Source organism: Bubalus kerabau, chromosome 7 (genome assembly GCF_029407905.1).
Source record: "Bubalus kerabau isolate K-KA32 ecotype Philippines breed swamp buffalo chromosome 7, PCC_UOA_SB_1v2, whole genome shotgun sequence".
In the NCBI taxonomy this organism is placed as follows: Eukaryota; Metazoa; Chordata; class Mammalia; order Artiodactyla; family Bovidae; genus Bubalus; species Bubalus kerabau.
This window is the reverse complement of record NC_073630.1, coordinates 75111858-75136333: the sequence shown is the minus strand read 5'-3', so window position 1 is coordinate 75136333 and position 24476 is coordinate 75111858. Positions and strand designations below refer to the sequence as shown.

The 24476-nt window shown below is 38.9% G+C and overlaps 1 protein-coding gene across 10 annotated transcripts in view; it reads left to right on the top strand.

The window, feature by feature from the left end:
* CLOCK (clock circadian regulator) overlaps positions 1-24476 on the top strand; it is a 121286-nt gene that overhangs the window by 22106 nt on the left and 74704 nt on the right. For 2 of the 10 annotated variants that reach the window (XM_055588599.1, XM_055588601.1), the window contains exon 3: positions 7753-7900. The exons of the other annotated variants lie outside the window; for them this stretch is intronic. The gene's annotated coding sequence lies outside the window, so the exon portion shown is untranslated. The remainder of the gene's footprint in view (positions 1-7752; positions 7901-24476) is intronic. 10 annotated transcript variants of the gene reach the window in all.

The window sequence follows — 24476 nt, the reverse complement described above, 5'->3', positions numbered from 1 at the left end:
CCATGGGATTCTTCAGGCAAGAATACTGGAGTGGGTTGCCGTGCCCTCGTCCAGGGGATCTTCTCAACCCAGGGATCGAACCCACGTTTCTTATGTCTCCTGAATTGGCAGGCAGGCTCTTTACCACTAGCACCAGCTGGGAATCCTGCTTAAACAGACTGTCCTCTAAATCATGATTAAAAGAAGCAGTTATCAAGCACACAAAAATAGTAGGTCATATTGCCTTGCTTAAGCCATACCCTCATGGGAAACAGCAGTGATAAAAATTAAGCCATGAATGAAAATTGGACTTAGTTATGTAATTTAGGGTTGGTAAATTTTGTGCTAGCCACCACGGTCATATGATTAACTCAAATTAATAGAAAACCAGTGTAAATTGTGTTAAAGAATAATAAAAAAGTTCTAGCTAAACTGTAAAAAGCTATAGCTAAAATAAAAATAAACTACAGAAGTGACTTTAACAGTTCTTGATCACACGACAGCTAAGACTCAATCCAGGATTAGATAACCCATTATGCTTAGCCCTAAACTCAGATAATTACAGTAACAAAATTATTTGCCAGAGTTCTATTAGCAGTAGCTTAAAACTCGAGAGACTTGATGGTGCCTCATACCCCTCTAGAGGAGCCTGCTCTATGATTGATAAACTCTGATAAACCTCACCAGCATTTGCTAATTCAGTCTATATACTGCTGTTTTCAGCAAACTCTAAAAAGGAATAACAGAAAGAGTAATTATTACACATAAAAATGTTAGGTCAAAATGTAACTTGTAGGATGGGAGGAAATGGACTATATTTTCTATTTCAAGAGCATGTTTCTTATTATATGAAAGTTTTTATGAAACTAAAAACCAAAGGAGGCTATGGTAGTAAATTAAGAATAGAGTGCCTAGTTGAATCAGGCCATCAAGCATGCACACTCCATCCATCACCCTCCTCAATTATTAATAACCTTTATAATCTCTTAGCAAGTACCAAACACATATGAGGAGATAAAGTCTTAATGAGGGAAGCATACTAGAAAGTGTGCTTGAATAAATCAAAGGATAGCGTAAATAAAAGCACCTAGTTTATTTTAGCCTCAGGAGTTTCATAGTTTATGGATACTTTAAATTTGTCCCAAATTTCCCACAAATTCAACTGTTATAAGCAGATTAAATAAATTATTCACCCAGTATTTAAAGTATAAGAGATGGAAATTTAAAAATTTGGAGTGCTATGTAGAAAATACTGTAAGGGCCTGATTTAAAAAAAAAAGCATTAAAAGTAATAAAAAAAACCAAACCTTTCCCCTTTTACATTTTGTATAATGATTTAACTAGGAAATTTTTAACAAAGAACTTAAATCCCCAGAGGCCAGATGAGCTCCTTATGAACAGTTTATTAGAAAAAACTCATCTATATAGCAAAATTCTGAGAAGATTTATAAGTAGAGGTGACAAGCCTAACAAGCCTGATGAGAGCTGGTTGTCCAAAAAAAAAGAATCTTAAATCATAGTTCAACTTTACAAACTATTAAAAAATCAGAAATTTTAATGAATTTTTAAATGTTAATCTAAAAAGTTTCAATTCCTTAGAAACAGGATACAACCTTATCTAGAGAGTAAAAATAACACCATAGTTGCCTTAAAAAACAACCATCGATTAAGCGTTCAAGCTTGGCAACACATTTACCTTAATAGCAATAATAAATCGACTCCTAGTTTAATACTGGACTAATCTATTAATTAAAAGAAACAGTAATGTTAATATGACTAACAGGAAATATTTCTTCTTGCATAAGCTTATATAAGTAATGGAATCACTGGTAGTTAACAACAAATCTAAGTCAGTGTTAAATTATTTATTAAAATTAGTCTCAACCTGACAGAGGTATGCACCTACCAAAAGATTTTAAAAAAGTAAAAGGAACTCAACAAGTACAAGCCTTGCCTATTTACTGAGAGTATCACCTCTAGCCTGACCAGTATTAAAGGCACTGCTTGCCCAGTGACATCTATTATCCTGACCATGCAAAGGCAGCATAATCACTTGCTTTCTGAATAAAGACTTGTGTGAGTGGCCACACAAGGGTTTTCCTATCTCTTAATCAGTGAAATTGACCTTCCTGTGAAGAGGTGGGAATAACAAAATAAGACCAGAGGCCTGTATGGAGCTTTATTTAATTAATGCCCCCCCCCCCCCCCTACTCCAATGAACTAAATCATCATGGGATAATAAAACTTTTATATGGGTTAGCGGTTTTGTTTGGGGTGATCTCAGAGAACAAAAATGTCTCTGAATGGTTAAAATTTAGACCAAATAGTCAAAATGTTTGATCCCTTACTGATCCAAAAAATTGGTCAACGGAGCAAGTTACACTACAGATAACAGCATAGTCTTACTCTAGAGTTCATATCGACAGTAGGGTTTAGAATCTTGATGTTGGGTCAGGACATCCCAATGGCATAACCAGTATTAAATATTCATTTATTCAATAGTTAAGGTCCTATGTAATATGAGTTTACACCAGAGTAATCCAAGTCAGTTTCTATTATATATTTCTCCCAGTACAAAAAGACGGAAATAAGGCCTACTTTTCAAAAGCACCTTAAAACTAATTAATGATATAATCTTAATTCATGAAAACACCCTGCCAGAGAACACAGGTTAGACTGCAGAGCCTAGTAATTGTATAAAAAAATCATTATTAGTAGAGGTTCAACTCTCCTCCTAACAGAATGTTTAAAATTAGCATTCTGGCACTCTTCATCCTATTTCTTCTAGTCGTGGCATTCCTCACACTAATTGAATGAAAAGGTATTAGGTTACATACAACTTTGAAAAGAACCAAACTTCACTCACTCATATGGCCTACTATAGCCTATCACTGACACAGTTAAATTATTAAAGAACCACTATGACCAGCCAGTCTTCAATTTGCATATTTCTTATCACATCCATTCTAAAACTATCTAGTAGTATATACCTTTTGTGCAGCTTCTGTTTTTTCCTATGTAAGGAGTTGATCTGTAAAGGACATTATCTGTTTCTATGTAAGGAGATATATTTGTTATCATATTTTTATGTAAAAGTACTAATATATTCAGAGAAGGCAAGGCAACCCACTCCAGTACTCTTGCCTGGAAAATCCCATGGACGGAGAAGCCTGGTGGGCTGCAGTCGGTGGGGTCACTGAGGGTCGGACATGACTGAGCGACTTCACTTTCACTTTCCATTTTCATGCATTGGAGAAGGAAATGGCAACCCACTCCAATGTTCTTGCCTGGAGAATCCCAGGGACGGGGGAGCCTGGTGGGCTGCTGTCTCTGGGGTCGCACAGAATTGGACACGACTGAAGTGACTTAGCAGCACTAATATATTATTTGGAAAGTAGTTGGTGACTGACTCAGTGGAACAAGGCTAGTATGTACATTGGGGATTAAGGAACATGGTCCCTTTTGGAGTCAATGGATAGATTGGAGGATATTTTTAAGGAGTCTTCTGCAGCCTGACAGAGGCAAATTAAGTCCTCAGGAGATTTAAGATGACAATTTTAGGATCTGCCTTTCTTGTGCTCTTCTTTTCTGTGGCTTCCCTGGTGGCTCAGATGGTAAAGAATCTGCCTGCGATGTGGGAGACCCAGGTTCTTTCCCTGGGTTGAGAAGATCCCCTGGACAAGGAAATGGCAACCCACTCCAATATTGTTGCCTGGAGAATTCCATGGACAGAGAAGTCTGGCAGGCTGCTGTCCATGGGTTTGTAGAGTTGGACATGACTGAGCAACTATTACTAACTTCTTGTGTCTCTAGAACATTTCACAGTTCTGTGCAGTTTGACACATTTACCACTCTGCATCCTAGTTGCTTTGTTTTCAGAATAGAGAAAAATAAAACCTTTCCTGTCTGAAAGTAGGAATCTTAGGTTTGCTAAATTTTAAGTTTCTTAAGGGTGAGTACCATGCCTAATTTTTTTAAAATTATTGATCTCTTTGTAGCTATCGTAGATCTGGCACATAGTTGGCACAGAGTCAATGTTTGTTGAGTAAAAGTACACGATATCTTATATCTCAAATAGCTATTCTTTCTATGCATGATCACAATAATTTCAGTTCATTTAAAGATTTGCTTACTGGGATTAGGTGTCTTTTTGTTACTGTAGGAGAGAATTTTGATGAAAACAGTAATTTTTTCTGAATCCATTTCTGAATTCATTCCTTACAGCTAGCTATCAAATCATTGGCCAGATTTGTCTGTTAAATTAATAATTTTTAATTTGTCTAAGTTACAATAATTTTTTGACATCTTGAGGGATAAGATTTAGCAGTATAAAATCTGGAAACCTTTTGATAATAAACCTTTAAATATATATATACTAAAGCCACTCTTGAGTAGGAAGTTTTATATATTCTCATCTAAGTCTTCTGAAGCTTTTCCCAACTCTTCAATTGAATCTCTTTTTTAATGAAACTTCCCTGTTTGATTTGCTCAAGAACCTATGTTTTAAAATTGTGTCTTGCAGAATACCTTATAAAGACAAGACAGTTTAAAAGGTGTTCCAGTTCAGTCGCTCAGTTATATCCGACTCTTTGCAACCCTATGAACCACAGAACGCCAGGCCTCACTGTCCATCACCAACTTCCGGAGTTTACCAAAACTCACGTCTATTGAGTCGGTGATGCCATCTAACCATCTCATCCTCTGTCGTCCCCTTCTCCTCCTGCCTTCCCTCTTTCCCAACATCAGGGTCTTTTCAAATGAGTCAGCTCTTTGCATCAGGTGGCCAAAATATTGGAGTTTCAGCTTCAACATCATTCCTTCCAATGAACACCTAGGACTGATTTCCTTTAGGATGGACTGGTTGGATCTCCTTGCAGTCCAAGGGACTCTCAAGAGTCTTCTCCAACACCACAGTTCAAAAGCATCAATTCTTCAGCACTCAGCTTTCTTTATAGTCCAACTCTCACATCCATACATGACCGCTAGAAAAACCATAGCCTTGACTAGACGGACCTTTGTTGACAAAATAATGTCTCTGCTTTTTAATATGCTGTCTAGGTTGGTCATAACTTTCCTTCCAGTGAGTAAGCATCTTTTAATTTCATGGCTGCAATCACCATCTGCAGTGATTTTGGAGCCCCCAAAAATAAAGTCAGCCACTGTTTCCACTGTTTCCCCATCTATTTGCCATGAAGTGATGGGACTGGATGCCATGATCTTCGTTTTCTGAATGTTGAGCTTTAAGCCAACTTTTTCACTCTTCCTCTTTCACTTTCATCAAGAGGCCCTTTAGTTCTTCTTCACTTTCTGCCATAAGGGTGGTGTCATCTGCATATCTGAGGTTATTGATATTTCTCCCGGCAATCTTGATTCCAGCTTGTGCTTCCTCCAGCCCAGCGTTTCTCATGATGTACTCTGCATATAAGTTAAATAAGCAGAGTGACAGTATACAGCCTTGGCGTACTCCTTTTCCTATTTGGAACCAGTCTGTTGTTCTATGTCTGTTCTATGTCCAGTTCTAACTTGCTTTCTGACCTGCATTCAGGTTTCTCAAGAGGCAGGTCAGGTGGTCTGGTATTCCCATCTCTTTCAGAATTTTCCACAGTTTATTGTGATCCACACAGTCAAAGGCGTTGTCATAGTCAATAAAGCAGAAATAGATATTTTTCTGGAACTCTCTTGCTTTTTCAATGACCCAGCGAATGTTGGCAATTTGATCTCTGGTTCCTCTGCCTTTTCTAAAACCAGCTTGAATAGCTGGAAGTTCATGGTTCATGTATTGCTGGAGCCTTGCTTGGAGAATTTTGGGTATTGCTTTACTAGTGTGTGAGATGAGTGCAATTGTGCAGTAGTTGGAGCATTCCTTAGCATTGCCTTTCTTTGGGATTGGAATGAAAACTGACCTTTTCCAGTCCTGTGGCTACTGCTGAGTTTTCCAAATTAGCTGGCATATTGGGTACAGCACTTTCACAGCATCATCTTTCAGGATTTGAAATAGCTCAACTGGAATTCCATCACCTGCACTAGCTTTGTTCGTAGTGATACTTCCTAAGGCCCACTTGACTTCACATTCCAGGATGTCTGGCTCTAGGTGAGTGATCACACCCTAGTGATTATCTGGGTCGTGAAGATCTTTTCTGTATAGTTCTTCTGTGTATTCTTGCCACCTCTTTAATATCTTCTGCTCAGGAGATACAATGGCTAAATCTAATACATGACTAAACTGAATCCTAAACTGGAGGAAGAATAAAGCCCTTAAGGACTTTATTTACTCCTTTTAAAAAATAGACATTAGATTATAAAAGGATATCTTTGTTCTTAGGTACACGTTTAAGTATTTGGGAGTAAAAGGGCATGGTATACGCACCTTACTCTCAAATGTTTCAGAAAATATGTTTATCTGTATGTGAAGATGACGATGCAGATGTTAAAATTTTGCAGACTGGATAAAGTATATTTAGGAGTTCTCCTAACATCATAGTTAAATAGTAGTATAATTTAGAACTTAAAAAAAAATCTTAGGTATAGTTTATTAAATTTTCATCTATCGTGTACTTTTCTTTAATGTTCACTTCAGCTTGTTTTAATAAAAATCTATTAAATTTTCCCTTAGCACCATAAATACGTTTTTTTTTTTAAAGTAGATCTATTTTTTATTATCTTAAATATTTTGAAGGAAATTCAAGAGTAAGGATCTGTTATAATGTTTTTCCAACTGGGTATAAAGAATTGCAGACTTACTGGTGGGCATTTACATTGTGATATGCATTATTTTTGGAGAAGGCAATGGCACCCCACTCCAGTACTCTTGCCTGGAGAATCCCATGGACGGAGGAGCCTGGTAGGCTGCAGTCCATGGGGTCGCTAAGAGTCGGACACGACTGAGCGACTTCACTTTGACTTTTCACTTTCATGCATTGGAGGAGGAAATGGCAACCCACTCCAGTGTTCTTGCCTGGAGAATCCCATGAACAGAGGAGCCTGCTGGGCTGCCGTCTATGGGGTCACACAGAGTCGGACACGACTGAAGTGACTTAGCGTGCATAATTTTTAAAGCACTTTACATATAATAATTCATTTTATTTCAGAGCAGCATTATGCTTACACCTTGTTTTGATATGCTTTTTCAAATTTGGCTTCCCTTGTGGCTCAGCTGGTAAAGAATCCACCTGCAATGCAGGAGACCTGGGTTTGATCCCTGGTTTGGGAACATCCCCTGGATAAGGGAAAGGCTACCCACTCCAGTATTCTGGCCTGGAGAATTGAATGTGTATAGTCTGTGGGGTTGCAAAGAATTGGAGATGACTGAGCGACTTTGACTTTTCAAATTTAGCTAGACCAGAGCTTAGATGCTAAGCCTCAGAAGCTTTGCGTTTTCTTACCTCCTTTTTTCCAGACACAGACTGTGGGAACTGGTGATTTGGAACTCAATATAGAAAATTGATTATATATATATTGAGAAAAAATACTATCTTAGAATTATCTAGTTTGTACATAAAAGTCTTAACTTCAGGGCAGGCTTTTGTTGCCCTCATAATGTGGGAAGGATCCACACATAAGACTATTCTTCAGTAATTGTCCAGAAAAAGAAAGTAAATATGACTTTTAGTACCCAAGTAGGAGGCAGACTGATAATAGAAACCGAGTTCTACTAGACTTCAGTTTAACCAAGTAAAATAACCAAAAAATTAAAAATAGAAAGATCAAGGGACTGATGTAGTATTGCTAACTTTTAAATGCTTTTTATTGAATTAAAACATGCATATTTTACAGTCCATAAATACTGAGTGTCATTTTGATGAAATTTTATGAAATGAACACTTGTTTAACTAATACGAATACCAAGGTCAAGATATAGAACATTTTCATCAATCCTGGAGCCTCCTTCATGCCCCCTGACAGTCATCATGCTCTCCCAAAGGTAACTGTTATTCTGGCTTGATTCAGTATTCATTGGTATTGTCTGTTTTTGAACTTAATTTTTTTTATGATCAACATCTTGTTGGCAGGAGTCATTCATATTGATTCATATGGCAGTAGCTCATCCTTTTTCATTGCTTTGTAATACTTCATTATTTGTATATACTGCAATTTATTCATCCATTGTACGGTTGACGAACATTTGGTTTATTGTCAGTTTTTGACTACTATAAACAGTTCTGCTGTGAGCATTCTTCAGCATGTTTTTTGGCACATATGTATGCCTTTCTGCTGGATAAATAACCAAGGGGGAACATGCTGAGTCTCAGAGTATTTGGATGTATAGCTCTTATAGATGCTTCCTAGTTTAGTTTTCCAAAGTGGTTGAATCAATTTACACTTCCACCTGCATTGTACATGAGTTCTTGTTTCTCTTCATCCTCAACAACACTTGAAATTATTAGTGTTTCAAATTAACAACTCTTCTGCTATAAATCTAGTGAATTTTTTGTAGTTTTAATTTGTTATTCCCTGATAACGTAAAAGGTTCAGTTCAGTTCAGTCACTCAGTCGTGTCCGACTCTTTGCGACCCCATGAATCACAGCACGCCAGGCCTCCATGTCCATCACCAACTCCCAGAGTTCACTCAGACTCACGTCCATTGAGTCAGTGATGCCATCCAGCCATCTCATCCTCTGTCATCCCCTTCTCCTCCTTCCCCCAATCCCTCCCAGCATCAGAGTCTTTTCCAATGAGTCAACTCTTCACATGAGGTGGCCAAAGTACTGGAGTTTCAGCTTTAGCATCAGTCCTTCCAAAGAAATCCCAGGGCTGATCTCCTTTAGAATGGACTGGTTGGATCTCCTTGCAGTCCAAGGGACTCTCAAGAGTCTTCTCCAACACCACAGTTCAAAAGCATCAATTCTTCGGCTCTCAGCCTTCTTCACAGTCCAACTCTCACATCCATACATGACCACAGGAAAAACCATAGCCTTGACTAGACGGACCTTTGTTGGCAAAGTAATGTCTCTGCTTTTGAATATGCTGTCTAGGTCGGACATAACTTTCCTTCCAAGGAGTAAGCGTCTTTGAATTTCATGGCTGCAGTCACCATCTGCAGTGATTTTGGAGCCCCCCAAAATAAAGTCTGACACTGTTTCCACTGTTTCCCCATCTATTTCCCATGAAGTGATGGGACCGGATGCCATGATCTTCGTTTTCTGAATGTTGAACTTTAAGCCAACTTTTTCACTCGCCACTTTCACTTTCATCAAGAGGCTTTTGAGTTCCTCTTCACTTTCTGCCATAAGGGTGGTGTCATCTGCATATCTGAGGTTATTGATATTTCTCCCCGCAATCTTGATTCCAGCTTGTGTTTCTTCCAGTCCAGCGTTTCTCATGATGTACTCTGCATATAAGTTAAATAAACAGGGTGACAGTATACAGCCTTGATGTACTCCTTTTCCTATTTGGAACCAGTCTGTGGTTCCATGTCCAGTTCTAACTATTGCTTCCTGGCCTGCATACAAATTTCTCAAGAGGCAGATCAGGTGGTCTGGTATTGCCATCTCTTTCAGAATTTTCCACAGTTTATTGTGATCCACACAGTCAAAGGCTTTGGCATAGTCAATAAAGCAGAAATAGATGTTTTTCTGGAACTCTCTTGCTTTTTCCATGATCCAGCGGATGTTGGCAATTTGATCTCTGGTTCCTCTGCCTTTTCTAAAACCAGCTTGAATATCAGGAAGTTCATGGTTCACATATTGCTGAAGCCTGGCTTGGAGAATTTTGAGCCTTACTTTACTGGTGTGTGAGATGAGTGCAGTTGTGCTGTAGTTTGAGCGTTCTTTGGCATTGCCTTTCTTTGGGATTGGAATGAAAACTGACCTTTTCCAGTCCTGTGGCCACTGCTGAGTTTTCCAAATTTGCTGGCATATTGAGTGCAGCACTTTCACAGCATCATCTTTCAGGATTTGAAATAGCTCAACTGGAATTCCATCACCTCCACTAGCTTTGTTCGTAATGATGCTTTCTAAGGCCCACTTGACTTCACATTCCAGGATGTCTGGCTCTAGGTGAGTGATCACACCATCGTGATTATCTGGGTCATGAAGATCTTTTTTGTACAGTTCTGTGTATTCTTGCCATCTGTTCTTATTAACTTCTGCTTCTGTTAGGTCCATACCATTTCTGTCCTTTATCGAGCCCATCTTTGCATGAAATGTTCCCTTGGTATCTCTAATTTTCTTGAAGAGACCTCTAGTCTTTCCCATTCTGTTGTTTTCCTCTATTTCTTTGCATTGATTGCTGAAGAAGGCTTTCTTATCTCTTCTTGCTATTCTTTGGAACTCTGCATTCAGATGCTTAAATCTTTCCTTTGCTCCTTTGCTTTTTGCTTCTCTTCTTTTCACAGCTATTTGTAAGGCCTCCTCAAACAGCCATTTTGCTTTTTTGCATTTCTTTTCCATGGGGATGGTCTTGATCCCTGTCTCCTGTACAGTGTCACGAACTTCATTCCATAGTTCATCAGGCACTCTATCAGATGAAGGCCCTTAAATCTATTTCTCACTTCCACTGTATAATCATAAGGGATTTGATTTAGGTCATACCTGAATGGTCTAGTGGTTTTCCCTACTTTCTTCAGTTTCAGTCTGAATTTGGCAATAAGGAGTTCATGATCTGAGCCACAGTCAGCTCCTGGTCTTGTTTTTGCTGACTGTATAGAGCTTCTCCATCTTTGGCTGCAAAGAATATAATCAATCTGATTTTGGTGTTGACCATCTGGTGATGTCCATGTATAGAGTCTTCTCTTGTGTTGTTGGAAGAGGGTGTTTGTTATGACCAGTGCATTTTCTTGGCAAAACTCTATTAGTCTTTGCCCTGCTTCATTCCGTATTCCAAGGCCAAATTTGCCTGTTACTCCAGGTGTTTCTTGACTTCCTACTTTTTTATTCCAGTCCCCTGTAATGAAAAGGACATCTTTTTTGGGTGTTAGTTCTAAAAGGTCTTGTAGGTCTTCATAGAATCGTTCAACTTCAGTTTCTTCAGTGTTACTGGTTGGGGCATAGACTTGGATTACTGTGATATTGAATGGTTTGCCTTGGAAACGAACAGAGATCATTCTCTCGTTTTTGAGATTGCATCCAAGTACTGCATTTTGGACTCTTTTGTTGACCATGATGGCTACTCCATTTCTTCTGAGGGATTCCTGCCCGCAGTAGTAGATATAATGGTCATCTGAGTTAAATTAAAAAGTTAACACATATTTATATGTGCTTATTGATTCTTTGTTTTATCCTCTTTTGAGAAATGCCTGTTCATGTTATTTGCCTATTTTTCTATTGGGTTGTCTGTCTTACAGATTTGCAGGTCTTTATTTCTAGGATAAGTTTCTTGATAGATTAAGTGTTGAAAACTTCTACTTCTTTACTCTTTTAATATTGTGTACTAATTTGTTAATTTTAAAGTCTGTTTTATCAAACTCTTCTTTTATGGTTAGTGCTTTGCGTGTTTTAAGGATTCTTTGTCTCAAAGCCAAGAAGATAATTCTGCTATGTTTTCCTCTATAAACTTGAGTGTTTAGGTTTTTGCATGGTGTGTGGTAGGATTCATGTTTTGTTTTGTTTTCCACTTGGAAATTCATTTGGTTCAGCATTATTTATTGAAAGGACTATACTTTCCTACGGATTTCAGTAGTTAAGGTGACTGTTTATTTGTGGGTCTCTTTTTGGACTCTGTTTCTGTTCCATTGGTCTCTTTGTTGTTTTGCCAGTGCCATAGTCTTAATTATTATAGCTTTAAATCCTCCAGCTTTTGTTATTCAACATTGCTTTGGTTGTTCTTGCCCTTCTGAATTTCAATTAAGATTTTATGCTCAGCCTGTCAGTTTCCTAAAGAAGTAAATAAATAATAAATCCCTACTTAATATTAAGCATGTTAAGTATTTTTTATTTATTATTATTGTCTAGTTTAATGTTGAATCTGTAGATGGATTGGATATATTAAATATCTTTCCATATTGAGACTTTCAATACATTAACCATAGTTTATCTCCTGTATATTTAGATCTTTTAAAATTACTATCAGAAATGTTTTGTTTTGTGTGTAGAGGTCTTCCACATCTTCTAACTTTTAAAGTTAGTGATATTGTGATTATGTTTTTTAAAGTCCTTACAGTTTATAAATTCATACTAGCATATTTACAGATGAAATAATATAGTTTGGGGGATTTGATTCAAATAATACAGAGGAAGATGGGAAAGAATGGGGAAGGGACATAATAGGTGAAACAGTATTGACCATGATTTGATAATTATTGAAAATAGGTGATGGATACATGAGTTAATCATTGTTTCTTTTTTACTTTGGTGTGTGTTTGAAATTTTCCATAACAGTAGGTTTAAAAATATGTATTAACTAAAGATTGAAACCCCAATATAGAAGAATTCAAAAGTTTATAATAATTCTTTAAAAATAACTCTCATTTCATTACTCTGGAATCATTGGTAAGTGAAAGATCATTTATTTTTTATTTTCTGCACAGACTTTATTCCAGGATGACCAGATAGTTCAGAGGGAAAGCCGACTGTTAAAGAAGAATCATAGGTAGTAAGAAATGCTACTACCTGTGATTGAGGAGTAGCAGCTCACCACAGTGCGATTTCTAATAGAATTGTGATCCAGATAATGACCAGTTGTGTGCATGCATGCTCAGTTGATCAGTCGTATCTGACTCTTTGCAAGGCTATGGACTGTAGCCCACCAGGCTCTTGTCCATGGCATTCTCCAGGCAAGAATATTGGAGTGGGTTGCCATTTCTTCCTCCAGAGGATGGAATCTTCCTGACCTGGGGATTGAACCTGCGTCTCCTGGATTGGCAGGTGAATTCTTTACTGCTGAGCCACCTTTAACTACTAAAGCCATGAGGTGAAAGTCTGTTGGGAAGTAGATATAATACAATGCATAGGCCAAAATGGAGTAAGCCTCTGACTGATTAGAACGAAATACTCAATAGAATACCAACAGCTGCTAGCTATATAAGGACTCTGAAAATAATAATAGGCAAATTGAGAAGTCATAACTTGAAAAATAGCCTGTATAGTGGTGAATATGCCTTTTCTGTCTTTCCATGACTCAGCTTTTACCAAATAGTGGGCTGAACTAGGGAACTGCACAGTGGGTATGGAAGTTTACAAAAACCCTAAGAGAATACCCTTATTTCTTACCAGAAGACAAGGAAAAGGAAATCACCTCCGCTTTTTTTTTCTTTTTCTCTCCCAAGCTTGCCCCGAGACCATCTCTGCCTATAAAGTTGCATTGCCATGGTGGCACAAACACTAAAACTGAGAGAAAACCATTTTTCTTGTCAGAGGATTTGGGGAAAAGGCCTGTGGAAATTGATGCATGCTGGAGAAATTTCACAGGGAAGAGGGCTAATGTGAAAGGAGACTCACAAAGGTCCCACCTTACTCATGAGCTACACATGCATGGAAGGACCCAAAGAAATACAGAAAAGACAGAGAGCTCATGACAGAGCTACATGAGCATGGAAGGACCCAAAGAAATACAGAAAAGACAGAGAACTGACCTACGATGTAAACCACTGTTCAAATCCTAGACTTGCTGGAGTGATGCATGCAGAGGATGAACCCAAATAACATAGTAAAGACATTGAAAACTGGGCTGACAGTAGTACTACCAGCCTTAGAAGGCAATATGTAACTTGTTGTATAAACTTAGGCCAAAAAAAAAGATTCTCCAGAAGATGTTAACAGAATCTAATTTCATAAACTAATATTCAGAATGCCTAGGATATAACACAGAATTATTTTACATACAGAGAAACAGGAAAATCTGACTATTTTTTACAAGAAAAGACAATAAATAGATGCCAACCCTGAGATGATTCAAATGGTGGAATTATCAGAAAAAGACTTTAAAGTAACTGCTACGTTATATCCCTGGGCAGTGAGGCAAAAGTGAACATTTTTGAAATGAACAGAAAGATAGTTCTCCTCTGATATAGAACCATATAAAAGAATCAAGTGGTAATTTCAGAACTGAAAATATATGAAACACAAATTTACTACATGGACTCAATAGCAGACTTGCAGATAATCGTCAGTGGAAATCTCAAATCATGTTTCTTCTGTATCTAGGGTATGTCTTTCTTCTATAATGCTTGTTATGTCTAGGCTGCATCCTGTGAAGCCTGGTCATAGGCTTTCTAGCTGTGAATTAGCATTCCATTTACATATTCTCTTTTATGCTTAATTATTCTTACATGAAGGGCTTCCCTGGTGGCTCAGCAGCAAAGAATCTTGCCTGCAATGCAGAAGATATAGGTTCCATCCCTGGGTTAGGAAGATCTCCTGAAGAAGAAAATGGCAACCCAGTATTCTTGCCTGGAAAACCCCATGGACAGAGAGAGGAGTCTGGTGGGCTACAGTCCGTGGGGTTGCAGAAAAGTCAGACATGACTTAGGGACTAAACAACAACTCTTACTTGAATACTGCAAATGTGTCGGTATCAAGGGAGTTCCAGCTCCCTTGGAGCATCAAAGGAACTTGATACTTGGAGTATCAAGGGAACAGATTCAGATAGGGTCTTGGCCTGTCATTTTCCCAGACCTTGTCATTTCAGGTGAGGTTCAAGCAGTCAGTCAGTGGATTGAAAAAATAATAGTCAGCTAAGGTACTTAATATATCCATGTAGTTTTGCTTATTTGAGAGCTTTAAAAGTAAATAGGTATAGAAAAGTGGAAATGGACAACATATACATAAATCATGCACTGTAAAATCTTACGATTTAAAGGAAATGAATTTTATCTTGAAAATAAATGTAGATATAATAATTTTAGTGAAGAAAAAACACATTGATGATGACAGTTTTCTGAATAATATGTGGTTCAGAATGCATCGAAACTTATTTGAGCTGGTTTTCAGGTGATCGTGAACTTGCCTGACCTGCTTGGCTGCACAAAAGCAACCTGGTAGTTTACCAAACTTTTAATAGATCAAAACAGTGATTACACTGCGAAAAGAGGAGTATTTGTGGCCTTGACAATGTAAGTTTTGGTAGTATTTATGTGCATCTGGTGGCCTCATTAATGAAGTATATGTCAAAATGTTGTTATAAGATTTATACATATTAGTTGTAAGTTATTAAACGTCTCATGAGCTGACCCTAAACCTATTATTTTCGCAGTATTAACTTAATCAGATTTCTTACAGGTCCCTGTAGTTTTATAACACTGATAAAATTCTGTACTTCGAGTTGATATAATTTACTCTCTCTTTTAATTTACTCTCTCTTTTTCTGGAGACCCATCTCAGAAATTTACATAAAGTGCTTCTTAAAAATAAAAGATTCCAGAAAGGCTGGGATCTATCAATCCTGTTAGACATCTGTTTGATACTTACAGATTATGCCATTTTATATGGTGTAGCCCATTAAATAATTGTCCCAAAGGGAAATCTGCTGTCATATTCATTTGGATATTAAACTAAGACTTTGGCCATTGAGAAAAGCATGCCTTGAGCCTCTTGCATATAGCAATAAAATTAGACATTCAGTTGCATTTGAACTCATGCAACTGGGATTCTCATCTACAGTATTTTTCAGTTCCCTTCAAGAAAGACAAAAGGAAAAGAGTTCAGGTAGTTACAAAGTTCTGAATGGTCATACAGTCTTATATATTGATGGATCAGATTATTTAATGTTTATCCCCAGAAGATATTTTGTGTTCACAAATACCCTTTCTCCCTACATAGTCACAACAGGGACTAATCCCATTATGCCCTACTTTCCTTCATATCAGGCACCAAGAGAGGATCAAGACTCAGGTCACCCCACACCACCTAGACTTTTGTTCCTACACACTCTGTATATCCCCACATTGATACCATCCCCCTTTCCCAATTTTCAAAATCCTTTGATTGTGTCCTCTAGACACATTATCATTAGCAAAACATCCTATTTCCTCAATATTGTTTTTGCACACTCTCTTCCCATTTCCTGCCTCAATGGATCTCTCTTTGCCAGGAGTTCTGTTCTCACTCCAGGCCTTACCATTTACCATTGGGCGGAACTCAACTCATTGGAGGGAGAGTTTTCTTGGGTCATAGTATGTGGTAGGCAGAATAATGGTCCTTCAGTGATGTCCATGTCCTAAGTTCCCAGAAACTGTGACTGTTAGGTTTGATGACAAAGAGGAGTAAAGGTTGCTAATCAGCTGACCTTATAATGGGATCATTATCTTGGATTACCTGGGTGGGCCCAGTGTAATTACAAGTATCTTGATAAGGTAAGAGGGAAGCAAAAGAGATGACAAGCTGAGAAGGATGTGACCTGCTCCTGGCTTTGATCATTGAGGGGATCCCTGAGCCAAAGATTGCAGGCAGCCTTTCAGTTCAGTTCAATTCAGTTAAGTCGCTCAGTGTCCGACTCTTTGCGACCTATGAATCGCAGCACGCCAGGCCTCCCTGTCCATCACCAGCTCCCGGAGTTCACCCAGACTCACGTCCATCGAGTCAGTGATGCCATCCAGCCATCTCATCCTCTGTCGTCCCCTTTTCCTCCTGCCCCCAATCCCTCCCAGCATCAGAGTCTTTTCTAGTGAGTCAGCTCTTCACACGAGGTGGCCAGAGTACTGGAGTTTCAGCTTTAGCATCATTCCTTCCAAAGAACACCCAGGGTTGATCTCCTTCAGAATGGACTGGTTGGATCTCCTTGTAGTCTAAGGGACTCTCAAGAGTCTTCTCCAACACCACAGTTCAAAAGCATCAATTCTTTGGTGCTCAGCTTTCTTCACAGTCCAGCTCTCACATCCATACATGACCACTGGAAAAACCATAGCCTTGACTAGATGGACCTTTGTTGGCAAAGTAATGTCTCTGCTTTTGAATATGCTGTCTAGGTTGGTCATAACTTTTCTTCCAAGGAGTAAGCGTCTTTTAATTTCATGGCTACAGTCACCATCTGCAGTGATTTTGGAGCCCCCAAAAATAAAGTCTGACACTGTTTCCACTGTTTCCCCATCTATTTCCCATGAAGTGTTGGGACCAGATGCCATGATCTTCGTTTTCTGAATGTTGAGCTTTACTCTCCTCTTTCACTTTCATCAAGAGGCTCTTTAGTTCCTCTTCACTTTCTGCCATAAGGGTGGTGTCATCTGCATATCTGAGGTTATTGATATTTCTCCCGGCAATCTTGATTCCAGCTTGTGCTTCATCTAGCCCAGCGTTTCTCTTGATGTACTCTGAATATAAGTTAAATAAGCAGTGTGACAATATACAGCCTTGACGTACTCCTTTTCCTATTTGGAACCAGTCTGTTGTTCCATGTCCAGTTCTAACTGTTGCTTCCTGACCTGCATATAGGTTTCTCAAGAGGCAGGTCAGGTGGTCTGGTATTCCTCTCTCTTGAAGAATTTTCCACAGTTTATCATGATCCACACAGTCAAAGTCTTTGGCATAGTCGATGATCCAGCGGATGTTGGCAATTTGATCTCTGGTTCCTCTGCCTTTTCTAAAACCAGCTTGAATATCTGGAAGTTCACAGTTCACGTATTGCTGAAGCCTGGCTTGGAGAATTTTGAGCATTACTTTACTAGCGTGTGAAATGAGTGCAATTGTGCGGTAGTTTGAGCATTCTTTGGCATTGCCTTTCTAAAGGCAGCCTTTAGAAGCTTGTAAAGAAAGACTGGGAAACAGATTTTCCCGTTCAAATTTCCAGAAAGAAATGCAGCCCAGCTGATGCCTTGAGTTCCGCCCAATGGTAAATGGTAAGGCCTGGAGCGAGAACAGAACTCCTGGCAAAGAGAGATCCATTGAGGCAGGAAATGGGAAGAGAGTGTGCAAAAACAATATTGAGGAAATAGGATGTTTTGCTAATGATAATGTGTCTAGAGGACACAATCAAAGGATTTTGAAAATTGGGAAAGGGGGATGGTATCAATGTGGGGATATACAGAGTGTGTAGGAACAAAAGTCTAGGTGGTGTGGGGTGACCTGAGTCTTGATCCTCTCTTGGTGCCTGATATGAAGGAAAGTAGGGCATAATGGGATTAGTCCCTGTGGTTTCCTAGGTAGATTATTGTGACTATGGAGGGAGAAAGGGTTTGTTTGGGAAAGGCTGATTTATCAAGAGCAGCCAGAGATTTTAGACCTGTATTAAGTTTCTATTACTGCCATAGAATGACAAACTTAGAAAGTACTGCAAACTTAATGGTTTAAAACGGAACAAATTTATTATTACTATCTTACAGTCCTGCAGCTCAGAATTTTCATAAGGGTCTCACTGGGCTAAAGGCAAGAGGTGTCAGTAGGGCTGCATTCTTCCTGGGAGCCTCAGAGGAGAGAGAATGTTTCCTTGTATGTTCAAGCTTCCAGAAGCTGCCTATATTCCTTGACTTGTGGCTGTCTTCTTTCATCTTCAAAACCAGCCACATTTCCTGTTTCTCTTCTGTCTCATATCGCTCTGACCATGGACAAGAAAGGTCCTCTGCTTTTAAAGACTTGTGTGATTACATTGGATCACCCAGATAATCTGGCATAAACTAACTACTCATCTCAAAATTTTTAACCTTATTGCATCTACATAGTCCCTTTTTGAAACGTATTTGCCGATTTCAGGGATTAGGGCATGGTCCTTTTAGTGGGGCCTTATTCTCCTACCACAGGGTTCCCTCTTTCTTCCTGTGAATACTAATGTAGGGCTTGGTGCAGGATGGTATCCCGGTTTAGGGTGTGGTATTTGGTTCAGTATGTAGTTGATGCTGAGTCTTGGGCTTGAACTCTTGCTGCACTTCAGATCTTCTGTGAGGCTCATTTGAGGCTGAGGACAGTCTCGGGCCTCACTCTCATCTCAAAAAAGGATTAAGGTGCTGATGTATTCTGTGGACCAGATCAGTCCATCACATGAAGAGGAAAAGTGAAAGTGAAAGTTGCTCAGTTGTGTCCGACTCTTTGCAACCCCTTGGACTTTCCATATAGTCCATGGAGTTCTCCAGGCCAGAATACTGGAGTGGGTAGCCTTTCCCTTCTCCGGGGGGTCTTCCCAACCCAGGGATTGAACCCAGGTCTCCCACATTGCAGGTACATTCTTTACTGACTGAGCCACAAGGGAACCCAGACATTATTTGAAGAAATAAATTTGTTGAATAATTGCAGTAGTCTTGTGTGCTACCAGGAGAGCTGTATTAATCTTTAAGTTTTTGTTTACTTAATGAGGCTTCAGAAATGCTTTTCATCTAGATATTGACAGGGTAGAATTTTGATAGCATTTGATGTTTCTCTTGAATCAGAATATTCTTTGGTTCTAAGAGGTCTGGATCATGAGACTTTGATTTAGGGTGTGTTTCTTGTTTTTGCTGTCAATTTTAGATTTAAATTGGTGTTACAAACTACTGTAGAATTAAGAATTTTTTATCATGCTAATGTTTCATATCCATTGTGAAAGTGAACTAATGTTCCCATTCAGTACTGAATAAATTGAGAACTTTATTTCATTGAAAACTTAAATTTCATCTTTACTCATTCATTAAATAATTTTAAAAGTATTTCAGCCTTTCTTTACAAGTTAAAATTGTTCTCTTAGAAATAATTATCTTTTTAACTATAATACAAACAGTAATCTGCAGAAGCAAGTTTGACTTTTTCATAAATTATGATAAACATAGTTAAGGATTGTTGGGTTTTGTATTACATCAATTAAATTTCAGCACTACTTTTAATTAATGTTTATATCAATAGATCCCTCAGTCCCAGAAAGATCTGTGATATCAGATTTAACTAACCTAAATTCCAAAGTAGGTCAGTAGGTCAATAGGTTATTAGGTCAGAAAAGGATTTATTGTAGTTTCCATTTTTTAAACCGAGGTTCTTGAGTTAAACCTTTTAAATTAGTAATTTAATGTTAATAATTAGATGAAATAAAATGCTTCTTCTATAAGTTACAGGAACAAGTACATAGGAAGATAGTCTCTTTTACTTATGTTTGGTAATAGTAGCATGTAACTCTGTTACTTATTTTTTTTTTTCCTTAGCCCAGGCTCTAATGTTGGACAGTTAAAAGGAAACAAACAAGAAAAGGGCAGCAGTTAAGGTTTCCTTGTTATAAAATAATACATGTTCTTAGAAAAATTTTAGAAAGTGCTAAAGAAAAAGTAAAAATGGAAAAAATCCATAAGCTAATTACTCAAATAACAACAGTTGATACTTTGACATATTTTGGATTTATGTTCAATATATTTTAATGTCACTGTTACTGCTGTTGGATGTTTAAAATCTTTCTAGTTTTACTGTTTTAAATAATAATGCATTCACTGTCAAACTTTGAATACATTTCTGATTATTTCCTTTTTTTTTCCGCCCAAAATGAGTTTACTAGGTCAAAGGACTTAAGCGTTTCCAGTTATTAACACTTCTTACCAAACTTTTTTTTAAGAAAAGGAGTCCTCATTTACTCTCTTAAAGCATTGTTCAGTGTCTATTTCATTTCTCTGTCACAAGCTTCTCAGACTGTTATTAAATGTAATAGACACTTGAGAGTCATTTTCTTGTCCTCAGTGCAGTGTTGACATGTCAACTTCTTGAAGTACTCTTTTCTTTTAATTTTAGTGACAAATAATCCTTCATGGCTTTCTTCTTTATCTTTGATTGGTCCTTTTCCATCTAGTTGATAGTATTAATACCACTAATTATACTTAAAATTTATCACTCCTTTGTTGGGTTTTCTACATACTTTTTGAAAGGTGTAACATAGCTGATCCTTAGAACAATTTTATGGGCTAGGTACTTCTGTTATCTCCATGAGCCATAATTCACATTCAGGAACTGTTTCCAAAGCCCATTTCTTTACATTTTTTTGCTCTGCCTTCTCCCCATTTTATTGGCTACTCTTCTGCTTGTCTCTGAAATGTTACATTTTTCATCACATTTGAGCCTTAGCCTTTTTTCTCCTTTTGTATGTTTTTTTTTTTCCTAGAGAAATCCATTTAATCATTATCTTTAATGTGCATATTTACTTTGATGGCTCCCACTTTACACCTTCACCCAGTTCTTTCCTGAAAGCCACACCCATATTTCCAGCTGCCTGCACGACTGAAGCGACTTAGCATGCATGCATGCATTGGAGAAGGAAATGGCAACCTAATCCAGTGTTCTTGCCTGGAGAAGCCCAGGGACGGAGCAGTCTGGTGGGCTGCCGTCTATGAAGTCGCACAGAGTCAGACATGACTGAATCGACTTAGAAGCAGAGGCAGCTCGACATTTTTCCTCTTCCATGTCCCATAGATATCTTAAGCATAACATGTCTAAAACTGTATCCATTATTAGAAATACTCGTGAGGTGTTTGTTTCACAGTGATTAAGAGCATGCTTCTGTGTGCTGTGCTTAGTCATTCAGTCGTGTCTCTTTCTTTGTGACCCCATGGACTGTAACCCGCCAGGTTTCTTTGTCCATGGCGATTCTTCAGGCAAGAATACTGGTGGGTTGGCATGCCCTTCTCCAGGGGATCTTCCCAACCCAGGAATCGAACCCAGGTCTTCCGCATTGCAGATGGATTCTTTACCGTCTGAGCTACCAGGGAAGCCCAAGAATACTGCAGTAGATAGCCTATCCCTTCTGCAGGGGATCTTCCTGACCAGGAATCGAACCAGGGTCTCCTGGATTGCAGGCGGATTCTTTACCAGCTGAGCTACCAGGGAAGCCTGATTAAGAGCATAGTTCAAGCTAAATGAATAGTTTTATATCTTAGCCTTACTGCTCATCTTGGCCAGCTAGCTTACATATTCTCTTTGTGTTTCAGTTTCCGCATCTGTAAAATGGAGATAATAATAGAGCCTACTTCATGTGATTGTTGAGTCTTAAATGAGAGAAGACTTTGAAGAATGCCTGGCACGTAGTAAATGTTCAATAAATGTTAGCCAGTGCTTTCAACATCATTCCCTTCCTCTTTTCTCCAATTTACTCCTCCAGTATTACCTATCCACCTCACAGATGTGTCCAAGCGAAAATTTGAGTGGTGCTCTTGACTTCTCCCTGCCCCCAACTTCTGTTAATCAGTCACCAAATTCTGTCTAGTCATCTCAGTATCTGTTAAAATTCTCATTTTTAAAATGATCTCTGCTTCTATATGGAGAAGGCAATAGCAGCCCACTCCAGTACTCTTGCCTGGTAAATCCCATGGATGGAGGAGCCTGGTAGGCTGCAGTCCATGGGGTCCGCTAGGAGTCGGACACGACTGAAGCGACTTAGCAGCAATAGCAGCAGCTGCTTCTATATTGTTTTACCTGAACTTCTACAATACTATACTTCTACCATTCTAATTCTAGTCCTGGCTCCTTATATTCTGTTTTCTGTGTTGTAACCAGATGATGGCTCAAAAGAACAAGTGTCTGTTAATGTCAGTTTCCTGCTTAAAACTTTTCAGGGTCTTAACTGGGGAGAGTGGGGTTGGGAGTTACTGTCATGATCCACTTACCTCATCATTATCATCTCTTACTGCCACCTCTGTTACCCCTGGTCCCTAGGTTTTTGCTCCAGTCAACACTAAGGTACTTGGAAGTATTCTAAAATCACAGTTCCTTCTCATGTCTCCAGACCTTTGTATACATTTTCTCTTGACATTGATGAAATTTCTCTCTTTGCTTAGTGAAATCTTATTTTATTCTTAAGATCTCAGTTTATGTGTCACTTCTTCAGGAGACTTCCTTAACTTCTGTGTAACTCCCAGAGTGTTCAGAGAGCATTTTGTGCCTTCTCTGGAAAGCACCTCAAATGTAGTGGCTGTGTCTATTTCACCATTTCAAAACTACAATCAGTGTACTACTGGGCACTTGTATTAGCACTCAGTAAATATTTGCTCAGTGATAAATATATGAAGTAGAATTTTTAAGGAATCACTAATATTTAAAGCTAGTGGAGGTGATGGAATTCCAGTTGAGCTATTTCAAATCCTGAAAGATGATGCTGTGAAAGTGCTGCACTCAATATGCCAGCAAATTTGGAAAACTCAGCAGTGGCCACAGGACTGGAAAAGGTCAGTTTTCATTCCAATCCCAAAGAAAGGCAATACCAAAGAACACTCAAACTACCGCACAACTGCACTCATCTCACATGCTAGTAAAGTAATGCTCAAAATTCTCCAAGCCAGGCTTCAGCAATATGTGAACCGTGAACTTCCTGATGTTCAAGCTGGTTTTAGAAAAGGCAGAGGAACCAGAGATCAAATTGCCAACATCCGCTGGGTCATGGAAAAAGCAAGAGAGTTCCAGAAAAACATCTATTTCTGCTTTATTGACTATGCCAAAGCCTTTGACTGTGTGGATCACAATAAACTGTGGAAAATTCTGAAAGAGATGGCAATACCAGACCACCTGATCTGCCTCTTGAGAAATTTGTATGCAGGTCAGGAAGCAACATTAGAACTGGACATGGAACAACAGACTGGTTCCAAATAGGAAAAGGAGTACATCAAGGCTGTATATTGTCACCCTGCTTATTTCACTTCCATGCAGAGTACATCATGAGAAACGCTAGACTGGAAGAAGCACAAGCTGGAATCAAGATTGCCAGGAGAAATATCAATAACCTCAGATATGCAGATGACACCACCCTATGGCAGAAAGTGAAGAGGAACTAAAGAGCCTCCTGATGAAAGTGAAAGTGGAGAGTGAAAAATTTGGCTTAAAGCTCAACATTCAGAAAACGAAGATCATAGCATCCGGTCCCATCACTTCATGGCAAATAGATGGGGAAACGGACACAGTATCAGACTTTATTTTTCTGGGCTCCAAAATCACTGCAGATGGTGACTGCAGCCATGAAATTCAAAGACGCTTACTCCTTGGAAGGAAAGTTATGACCAACCTAGACAGCATATTCAAAAGCAGAGACATTACTTTGCCAACAAAGGTCCATCTAGTCAAGGCTATGGTTTTTCCTGTGGTCATGTATGGATGTGAGAGTTGGACTGTAAAGAAGGCTGGGCGCCGAAGAATTGATGCTTTTGAACTGTGGTGTTGGAGAAGACTCTTGAGAGTCCCTTAGACTACCAGGAGATCCAACCAGTCCATTCTGAAGGAGATCAGCCCTGGAATTTCTTTGGAAGGAATGATGCTAAAGCTGAAGCTGCAGTACTTTGGCCACCTCATGCAAAGAGTTGACTCACTGGAAAAGACTCTGATGCTGGGAGGGATTGGGGGCAGGAGGAGAAGGGGACGACAGAGGATGAGATGGCTGGATGGCATCACTGACTCGATGGACGTGAGTCTGAGTGAACTCTGGGAGTTGGTGATGGACAGGGAGGCCTGGCGTGCCGCGATTCATGGGGTCACAAAGAGTGGGACACGACTGAGCAACTGAACTGAACTGAACTGAATATTTAACTATGTTTTTACTTCGCTGCTTTGATTTCTGTTGAAAGAAAGTGAAAGTCGCTCAGTTGTGTCAACTTTTTTCCGATCCCATGGACTATGGAGTCTCTGGAATTCTCCAGGCCAGAAAACTGGAATGAGTAGCTGTTCCGTTTTCCATGGGGTCTTCCCAACCCAGGGATCAAACTGAAGTCTCC